We start from the raw sequence: 10,813 nt of genomic DNA, 5'->3' as shown, positions 1-10,813 counted from the left end.
GGCTGGTGCAGCCTTTTATGCCATTGCGCTGGGCCCCCTCAATATTGGGGTGTGCGTGCGCGGGGGGCCCTTCAAACAAATACTGAGGGGACGGAACACCTTTGCCCCCTAGAGTTTGTATGCCTGGGACCAGCTGATGTCTCCATCAACAGGAGAGGAGGAAAGGCAATATTTGCTGATTAACTATGTCATTCCTGATTGAACATGAGCTCCATAAGGCTCTGGGGCCCTTCAGAACAGGTGGAAGGTGGTATGGGAAGCCCCCATGAAAGGCAAATTGGCCAAAGTAGCTTGGCTCTGTTAGCAGAGGTGCCTTCCGCATCAAAAGCATCCTCTGACCTCAAAGGCCCACCATTGGATTCTGCCCTTCATTTTCATTCTGTCCATTTTAAAGAGGTGAACATTTTAAAAGCTCTCTCTCTAACCAAAGTTGTTCCTATAGAATACATAATCATAGCCTTCTTTCTTTTGTCCCTCAGACAGTAGGCATGGGGGGTTCCTTCCATGCTACACTCCTGTGCATTTCATGTTGCTGTTAACCCCCAAGTCACAAAAATGTGCATTCAGTTCGTGTAGAGCAGATGAGAGCGTATGTGCTTTAATTTGTTTTCTCAAGTGCCAAGCCATTATTTTAGCCTTTAATTTATATCCTTGTCTGCACAAACCCATGCAGGAACGGAAGCAAGATAAGACAAGTTGGTCTTCAGCATTCTTTGTGTTCTGTTTTGTGCTGCTAGGAAACTCTTTCAAGGGTGAGGCAGGAATTATTCGCACGTATTTCGGTACCTAATGCGGCCAACACAGGCTGAAGGCTTTACATTTTAAGGACGTTGTGAAGTGGTGCCCCGTTTATCAATGATCAAGTGAGAAAACAGAACAAAGGGGTGTATAGAGTGTATTTAAGCTTTCTGCTTAAATGTGCTTAACATGACCGTGAAACATGCTTTTTTTAGATTTATCAGAGAGAGAACTGCAAAGAACAGAAAATAAAATTGAGAGAGATTTTACAAGCCATCCCCATGGCGGTGCCCTCCAGTGGTTGGGGCAGCGGTCAGAGATTATAGGAGCTGTAATCCTGCAACACCAGCAGCCAGAGATTCATTATTCTAGCATCTGTCCATTGAAAACAAGCCTTGCTTGAACTCCTAATCCAGCCAGGAAACTAAGCAGCCATCCTTTAAACATGCACTTTCTTCCTGGTGCAAATCCTGTTTGCAGTCAGGGGTTGAGCCCCACAACAGGTCTTGAACCAGTGACTTCCAGGATCTCAGGCAAGGCCCTAAACCAAGTACATGGCCAAGGATGAGAAGCCTCATGGCAATGATGAGCCATTATGAGCCTCATTACATATCCACCTAAGGATGAGCCTCATTACATATCCACCTAAGGATATGTAATGAGGGTGCCAGGCAAGCTTCCTTAGAGGGAGCATTCCACAAATGGAGAGCCACTGCAATGAAGGACAGTTCTCGTGTTGCCTTCTTCCAGACCTCTAGTGGATGAGCCATGCAAAGAAAAGAGCTTCCTTTTAGCCCTGAGGTGTTTAAGTCTTTATAGGTCAAAACCAGCATTTTGAATTGGACCTGGAAACCAATTGGCAGCCTGTGGAGTCGGGACAGGATCAATAGAATATGCTCAAACTGTCTTGCCCCAGTGAGAAACCTGGCTGCCGAATTCTGCACTAGCTGAAGCTTCCGAATCATCTTCAGAGGAACCCCTATGTATAATGTGTTGCAGCAATCCAGCCTAGGGGTTACCAGAGCACAAATGACATACGTTAGGCTATCCCTGTCCAGACAGGGGTGCAGCAGGGCCACTAGCTAAAGCTGATCGAAGGCATTCCGTGCCACTGAGGCCACCTGAGCCTCAAGCAACAGGAAATAGGTACCCCCCTCAGGCTGCATACCCACTCATTCAGAGGGAGTGTAACCCCATTAAGATCAGGTACCCTCACATCCATCCAGTCTAGGGAACCACCCACAAGGCAGCCATAGCCATAAAGGCTTCATAAAACAAATCCACCTTAGAAAGTGCAGGGTTACCATGCTCTCAGCAGCCAAATCTCAAGAAATTAAAGAAGCACAATGGTTAAATTTCTTCACACACTCATAAAATTTATATATGAAAATGAGTGGATTCCTAATTCTGGCTGCTCTCCCTTGAAGGCCTCTAGGGCTTGATAATAATTCTCTTCAATGTCCTCAGGGGAATCTCTTCTGGATTGTTTAGTTTCTCACGTTAGGACTTGTGTCTCTGGGTGGAGTTATTCCATTTATTTTTAAGTGGTCTAAAATAATGGCAGGTGTCAGCAATCCAAAATACCACCATAAATAATGTCTTCCTTGAGCAAACAGGCAATTATTTGAGGCCCTTTGAAGCTATCACATTTTGGAGAGTGGGGGGGGGGGGCAGGGATATAAAAGCAACGAAATATTTCCTGTATGTTTTCCATGTTGCACACATCGTAACTGCTTTATCAGAAGTGGAGCTGTGCCAGCGAACTATATTGCTTTAGCTTTCTCATTTGGTTCATTCTGTTTATTAAAACAATGTATCTGCTTCTTAGGCATGAGGAACATTACTTCTTGATCATGGCAAAGTCAGACTCTGGCTTAAGATCAGATTTGTATAGCTAACAGATACATGTGACATCCACACACACATCTATTATCAGTGGAGATGAATGGCGAAACAGTTGGGGAGATGCTATGAATAAGACATCATGTGCCAACAACAGCACTATCAGAAATGACATTTGATGGCACTGCTTGATTTAAGAAGTATGGAGCCTAGTCTGATTAGCTGGTCAAAGATTCAGGGCACAGAGGTAAAGCCCTGAAGGTTGGCTTCTGGAAGCCCCAGTTCAAGACCTCCCTCGGAGTCTTACAGATCTAACACAGCAGATTTGTGTCACTTTCTGCCTCCTTGAAGCTTTAATAGTACAGAAGGCAGTTTTCCATAAATTTGGAAATTAGTTCTGTCACACTCCACCTGTCTTATTCTCTGGCATGCAACAAAGCCCAACCAATAGAATAATTTCCTTTATGTATTATATCAATGACATGGTGAAAAAGGATGTGAAGAAGATGGGTCTCATGGAAAAAGTGTCCAGCTGCACAAATTCAATCTCAGTCTCATGGCATTATTATTTTTGCAAAAATTCACACGCAGTGCTACCGTACTTACACCCTATCATATCCAGAGCCATACAAAAAGCCCACAACATAAATACCATACCTTTTTTCTATTCCCCCTTTTGTCTTTCTAATAATTTTTATTGATTACAAGAAAACAAAATAGAACAACTCTGATGGAACACATTACGAGAAAACAAAATAGAACAACTACATAATGGAATCCAGTTAGAGACATAAAATACCCAGGACGGAGTCAGATGAAATCACAGCAAATGACTTAATAGAATCATAGAATTATAGAGTTGAAAAGAACCATGAGGGTCATCTAGTCCAACCCTCTGCAGTTCATCTTCCGCCCAATGTGGGGCTCAAACCCACAACCCTGAGATCTCCCAACTGAGCCATCCCATTACCAGTTTTGTGTGATCAGAATGCACCAAAGTAAGCCATGAGTATTGGGAAGGCCTGGGATATTAAGTCCTTATTAATAATAATCCTCCAGACCAATCTTTCTCCACTTCACTTCTCATCATCTGTGTCACCTTCAGAGATTGGTGACAAATGCCAATAGACTCATCTATTTTACCCTAATGTTATGAAGAGGTAGCTTTTTGGAGGATGCATTCTTGCTGTAAAATCTATTATTTGTCATCCTCACATGCGTGCCCTTTTCAAGCTGAAAATATTATTTGAGCACCTAGGCTTCTGGAGTTACAGGTGAGTTTACAGAGTTACACTAGCCAGGTATTTTTACTGGCAAAACACAGAGGGAAAAAGACATCAGTGAACACATTCAACTAGGATAGAAAACAGAAAAAAGGATTAGAGTTCTATTTTCTCTTCCTGTGTTTTGCACTGATGGTAATTTACCAAGATAGCCTTCAAGAACAGACATATGGCCACAATCATGATGAGATGCAGTTTCCCCAAATGGTTGATTTCTGATCTTATAAGAAAAATATTCCAGAACAAAAAAAAATATTAGGAGGCAAACTTCAAAAGGTGATAAACAAAATTACACCAGATGCACTTAGATGTCTTCCACATTCCATTTCAAGGAAGTTATATGTTGCTTCCAAACTATTATTATTTTGCAGGAGAGATTCAATTGCATGTTGGAAATGTAGGTTTGCACAACTGAAGTGAATTAAAGTGCTCCAGCATAAAAAAAAAACACTTTTTGCAGTTAGGAAAGTGACAAGGAAATGTGCTTAAATGGGGGATTGCGATAAATTGATAGAACTATAAGCTCATTACAAACAGATCAGGATGAATGTGCAATAAAGAGCAGATATCGTATAACCAAATCAGCATGAATTCTCAATAAGCAGGTTATTTGGGGGAGACCCTAGCTAGGGTTGCCATGTGTTCTCTTTTTCCCAGACACATCCTCTTTTTCAGGGATAAAATTTGGGACAAATTGCATTCATTTGCTTTGAATGGCCATCATAGCGTCCTCTTTTTTGCTCTTCAAAATATGGCAACCCTACGGCCTACGCATCACCATAAGCAGTAACCTCTTCTGACTAAGATGCTTCTTCCTTGAGATAAGGGAATGGTTTGACCTCTGCACAGCTGACAATTCTTTACAATCTTATGTGTCCAATACGCCGACTGGTCTCTGGATTGAGCAAAGGCAAAACAACAGTACCCTAGAATCGTAGAATCATAGAGTTAGAAGGAACTCTGAAGGGCATCTAGCCCAATACCCTGCATTGCAGGAATCTCAACTGAAACATCCAAGACAGATGGCCATCCAACCTCTGCTTACAAACCTCCAAGGAAGGAGAGTCCACCACCTCATGTGGTAGTCTATTTCACAGCTGAACGGCTCTTACTGTCAGAAAATTCTTCCTGATATTTAGTCGGAGTCTCCTTTCTTGTAACTTGTATATCCTTCATTCTTGATTTCTCATTTCTTCCGTTTCTTATGCACGACCTTCTTATACCTCAGCTTTTCCATAAGCTCCATATTCAGTGTAAAACAGTACGCTGGCAATCTGCGCTGTTGGTGAAGATGCTGCAAAATGGGACATTCTTTTGCATCAGAAAACACTCTTTGCAAGCCCATGCTGCAGCAGAAGGATTTGAGAGGATTGGCCAAGTCTTTAAAAAGAAGGAAAGGAGGAAAAATGACTTCAAGGGTTTGGCTGTCATAGGAGTGTCTGCTCCTCAGAAACCCATAACAGATAGCCAAAAAGTTCACTGCCTCCATCCTCCCGCCAAAAAAAGGATCACCTTTTATGTCCCGCTATACTGATAAAAATCTGTTGCCTGAATTCAATGAGGTAATGGTATGTATACAGTGGTGTGACACCGAGATTTGGCCCTGGATGCATTTATGCCTTAGGAAAACCACCTCATGAGCTGTGGTGGGTCTGTTCCCACCCCCACCCCCACCCCCAGCCGTTGACTGCAGCATCTGGAAGGAAGTGTGAAGTCAATCCTATGTGGGGTTTTGCTGGTGATATAAGGAAATATTTTGCAACAGTTCAGCTCCCAACACCTGCATGGGAGCTGCTAATATGCCATAGAGCATTTTGTCCATTTTTGTAATTTTATTAACCCTTTCCTTAGCCACATTACGCAAGCCTCAAGTGAGCAGAGCATCTCTGGTGGCTCTGGACTAAAGACCTTTCACAGCAGCTACAATCATCCTGAGGGGCCGTGTGCTAAGCTGAGGCAGGCAGGAGTTCCAGGAAAGCCGTGGTTTCTAGGAATCTAGATCCAGACAGTTGTCACTGTAGCACTGTGGCTTGACAAGTCTGAGTAGTGATGGCAAAAAAGCCGTGTGTGTGTGTGTGCATGGATGAGTGAGGTCGGCTGGTGGGGCGAAGCTCTCGTATTGGTTCGAAATAATCCGGCCAGTTCTTTGTCTGGAAGCTTCTAGTCAGTTTTATTGCGTGACAAGAAGTTCTAGTCAATTTCTCCCTGTCTACTTTCTGCTTCCATTCATAATCTTATAGACATCTTTTGTGGCCCCCTTGCACTTTTATTGGCTAAACCACTAAGGGAAGTAGGATTTCAGCATCTCCCTCATGTTTAGTCCAATCATTAGAAATGTTTTTTAAAACATGCGTTGCTCCTGAAATGTCATCTGCCCCATGGTGTGGAGACAACAGCTTTATCTGCAGAAATAGACAGGTGGAGTTTTCTTGCCATGGAGAGAAGCTGGAACACCTGCTAAGGCTTGCAGATCAGATTGATAGAACTAAATTGTGAATCAAGGGAACAATTACGTGAATGGCTTTTTTTTTGTGTCAAATCCATTTTGACAGCTGATGAAAGGAAGTAACATTTTTCTGTCTATTTTCCTTTAAATCCCTGCAATAATATCATAAAACGTACAAAGAACAGTCATACTGTATGTAGTTCTTTTAGCTTTGTTAGTGATTAGTTCCAAAATCAACAGTATTAAATCTCAAATGCACACAGTGTATTTATAGTGATTCTATTTACATGTTCTTTTGTGGCTTTGAATCCAGACTCGCCTCTGGTTTTTACATCTGTCTCTGTCTGTATCAATATTTCTCAAAATGGGAGCGGAGCGGGGGGGATACATTTCTAACACACACATGCAGGATCTAGTCCAACACAATTGTCCAGGCACAAATATAAGGGTTATTTTAAAAGAAAAGGATGAGTTCCAATTGAAAGGCATTGTGTACATGTAGTACAATTGCTTCAAGCAACTGTCTGTCTGGTGACTTTCAAGAGAGGATGGAACTGATTGTGGAGAGTTGAGTGGAAACCTCTTTTCTGCTTAGAAAGGGTAACTTTCCCTTGCCATTTAGTTTTTGTTTCAAGGCTCTTTGTTCATTACACTGGCCTCAGGAGTGGTGCTTTTAGCTGTCATTTTGAAACTGTGCCTGCCACTTTGAAACCCTATCACATGGCCAAATGACATTGCTTCCCTAAGTTGATGAGCCCTTTAAAACATCAGACAAAATGTATGACTTTTGTGCACGGATTCTGTGCCACCTGCCAGTTTATCTATCTCAGAAGGAGGAACATAACATCGGAAAGAAAAAGTGTAGCACTTGGAACATAAAGCGGTTTTAAACTGAGTCAGACCTTTGGTCCATATAGCGCAGTATTATCTGCACTGAATGGCCATGACACGCCTAAATTTCAGGCAGATGTCTCTCCCAGCCTGACCTGGAAATGCAGAAATTAAACTTGGAGTCTTCTACATGCCCAGGAGGACTTTCTACCTTCAAAGGACTTAAAAGCATTTTCAACCAAGCCATTGTTGATGAAGGCATTGGGCAAATGAAGGGGTGGCTGTGACTCTCTGCATGCATGTGCGAAAGTGGCGAAAGTGAAGCTGGTCAAGACCAGTGATTAGAGAGCAGGGAACATCATAATCTCTAGGTCCACAGCTGAAATCTCAGCTCAGGCTTGAGCTCATAGGATGGCCGCTATCCTCAGCTCCTCCTCACTTCCCTAGCTGTAGCTGGAGGATAATAATGCTGGTCAACCTCATAGGCAGATTTAGGACAACTGAAATAATTGAAATGCTTTAATCACTTAGAAAAAGTACTAAATAAATCCTATTTGTGTATGCTTTTTATGTGGACCAATGACTATAAAAATTGACATTGGGTCCTCCGCAGACATCAAGGTTGTAAACACAACAATTGTCCTGAAGAGCATCATGGCAGATTATAGAAATCCATCACATTGTACTGGAAATGAAAAAAGGAAAAGGAAGGCTTAATAACTGGCATGTTTGAGTGATTGAAAACAAGAGAGAAAGAGAAAGAAATTCAATGGTAGAATATAAGCACCTTTACCATCAAACAACTGAGATGGATCTTTGAGAATCTCTCTGCGTTTTCTCCCTTGACAGAATCCAATGCTCCAAAGTAGTTTCCACTGACACAAGTCACTTGAATCCCAAAACTTAGATTTCCTGAGATTTTTCTTTTCTTTTCTACTTGGCACGCCACTGTTAGTACATGGGAGACAACCAAGGGAGGGAAAACGCCAATGAGATGGAATGTCTGCTTCAGTCTGAGTGTGAAAAGGTTTCTCAAGCCATGCAGATGTGTAGACTTTACTGGAGTGAATTCACTTTCTTTATACCTAATTACGTTTCCGTCCTGCTCTCCCAGTATCCTTCCAGCCAGCTCAGGGAGCCCTTAAGCCAGCGCAGGTGCATACAGGACTTCCTGCACTAGTGTTACACTCTGATTCCTGGGATCAGTGGCAGCATTACACACATTCTGATACAGATGCGGAGAAGACTTGACCCCAGGACCAGCGGTTTTTCTCCAGCTCATGTCAGATTTCCTGGAGGTGGGGTTGATCCCTCTTACATGCAGTCCCCTATTGACACAAGAGCCTTTTCCTACCAGGAAAAAACCCCAAAACACTTCCGTGGAGGAAATTGCACAAATCCCATGTGTGGTTCATCGCATGTGATGGATGTGTGTGTCTGCTTTGCTGAGCGCGCACACTTGGTGGGAAGCCACAGTTGGCAATGGTTTCCTACCATGCAGACATGCTGTGGCAAAAGAGACCTGACGCGTATGTCGAAGTACACTCAAGGTCTGTGCTACTTTCCATATGGCAGAGATTTCCCCAGAAGAAATTCTGATTTGGACGAAAGTATTATTTTCATTTATCAATCATCTCAAAGCAATTTCACAAACACAATAGAAACATACACAAAACAAAATTTCAAATCCAACCCAGATACCAAACGGGATCTGAAATGACTGTCAGGATAATTTGGACTGAAATAAACAGTTGTGGTGACTCAAGCCACATTATTGCATCCTTCTGCAGCCCATTAGGAGAGGTCACAAGACTATGCAATGGAATATGATTCTTCCTCTCCCTGCAGAAGCATTGGTATTGGAAGACCCTGCGCCAAAAGCCAATTTCCAATCATACAATTTCCAACCATTTTGAAATCACTGCAAAATACAAATTTACCCTCAATCTCTCTAAAACAGGCTTCCTCAAGCTCGGCCCTCCAGATGTTTTGAGACTACTATTGCCATAATCCCTGACCACTGGTCCTGCTAGCTAGGCATCATGGGAGTTGTAGGCCAAAAACATCTGGAGGGCCGAGGTTGAGGAAGCCTGCTCTAAAATAACCAGCGCATTTCATTGTTTTTCTAAGGTCTGGTATCTGTTTATTTCTTTCTGCTAAATGTTGTTTGAGACTGTGAAACCCTAGCCTGTTTGCAGCACAAAAATGAATTTTTCTCTCAATCTGGATTCATTCATGCTCAGTGTGCTGCTTTCAGTCCAGATTGATTCTAGATCCTGCCATGAACAAGCATGGATGTGGTCACTTGAAACCATTTGAAAGCTCTCCCCTTGATTAGGTTATCCGTACCTTTTCCTCATTGCACATGCCCCAGATGAATGAAAAAGGAAGTGGTGACAGCAATCTTGCTACAGTGGTACCTCGGTTTTCAAACATCTCAGAAGTTGAACATTTTGGTTTTTGAACTCCAAAAAACCCAGAAGTAAATGCTTCCATTTTCAAATGTGCCTCAGAAGTCAAACAGCTTCAGCTGAGTGTTTCTCAATTTTCTCAATTACATTTGCAGACCACCTTTTGCACCTCAGTTTTCGAACATTTCAGAAGTTGAACGGTCTTCCAGAACAGATTACGTTTGAAAACCAAGGTACCACTGTATATGCCCATCACAACACCATTGGGCAGGTGTGGATACAGCTCCTATTGTTTAGACCACACTATAGGGTAATGGAATTAATCTGCAACAAGCTTTATTTTTGGAATGAAACCTATGTCTCAAGAAGCACTTTTCAGGGGCACCAAATATGCAATAGATCTAGATTTGCATGGACTACATAGAAAAAAATCATACTGAGTCTTCATTGATTCTAAAATGGAATATCGTATCAACACAGCCTGATAAGAATTTGTTTCTAAAGCTTCCTTTCAATACCCATATAGGGAAATACTTGCATTTCAAATCCATTTCTTCTAGGAATTCAGATCTTCTCACTGCATTTTGTTCAGTGTTGTGCATGCATATATTCTCTTGACCAAACCTGGGTTTCTGTAAACAAAACATAATGTGAACTACAGTTGAGTAAGCAGAGAGCATTTAGAAAATGAATTTTCACATAGTATGCTCAGTTGTGGATGTATGCATTTTACACCAATGAGCTAGTAATAAATACCAGACAGATCCTTGCCCATAATGCAGAGTACACAGTTTACTTTACAAATCAGTGACTTTTCTAGCTGAGATTTGTGCGACTTGCACAATATTTAATTCTAAAGTGGTTCCTGCAGATCTGCAGCTTAGTTATATTTGCCTCTGAAATTACATGAATTGCCTGCATCTATTGCATGTGTGTGTCTCTGACACCAAAGTGGTATGCTTAGCCTAATAACTATAATTTAAATTCTTATTCATTGAGTTAAAGATCCTTACAAAGCCATGATCAAGTTTCAAAGGCAAAGCAAATTGCAAATTATGCAATTGTGTAATTGTAACCTGGAAGCAATTCTTTCTTCCTAGTGGCACAGTCAAGGGATCCATGCATTGCAAAGAGTGATTTCAGATGTGTGCTTATTGTGGAATTGGTGCTTCACATGCATCCAAGTGCTTCACAGTGTCCACACAATGCCATTGACATTTGATCCAGATTTACCCTTGGAAAGGGAAAATCCATGGAAAATC

Source organism: Zootoca vivipara, chromosome 2, assembly GCF_963506605.1.
Source record: "Zootoca vivipara chromosome 2, rZooViv1.1, whole genome shotgun sequence".
In the NCBI taxonomy this organism is placed as follows: domain Eukaryota; kingdom Metazoa; phylum Chordata; class Lepidosauria; order Squamata; family Lacertidae; genus Zootoca; species Zootoca vivipara.
This window is presented reverse-complemented; position numbering follows the sequence as displayed.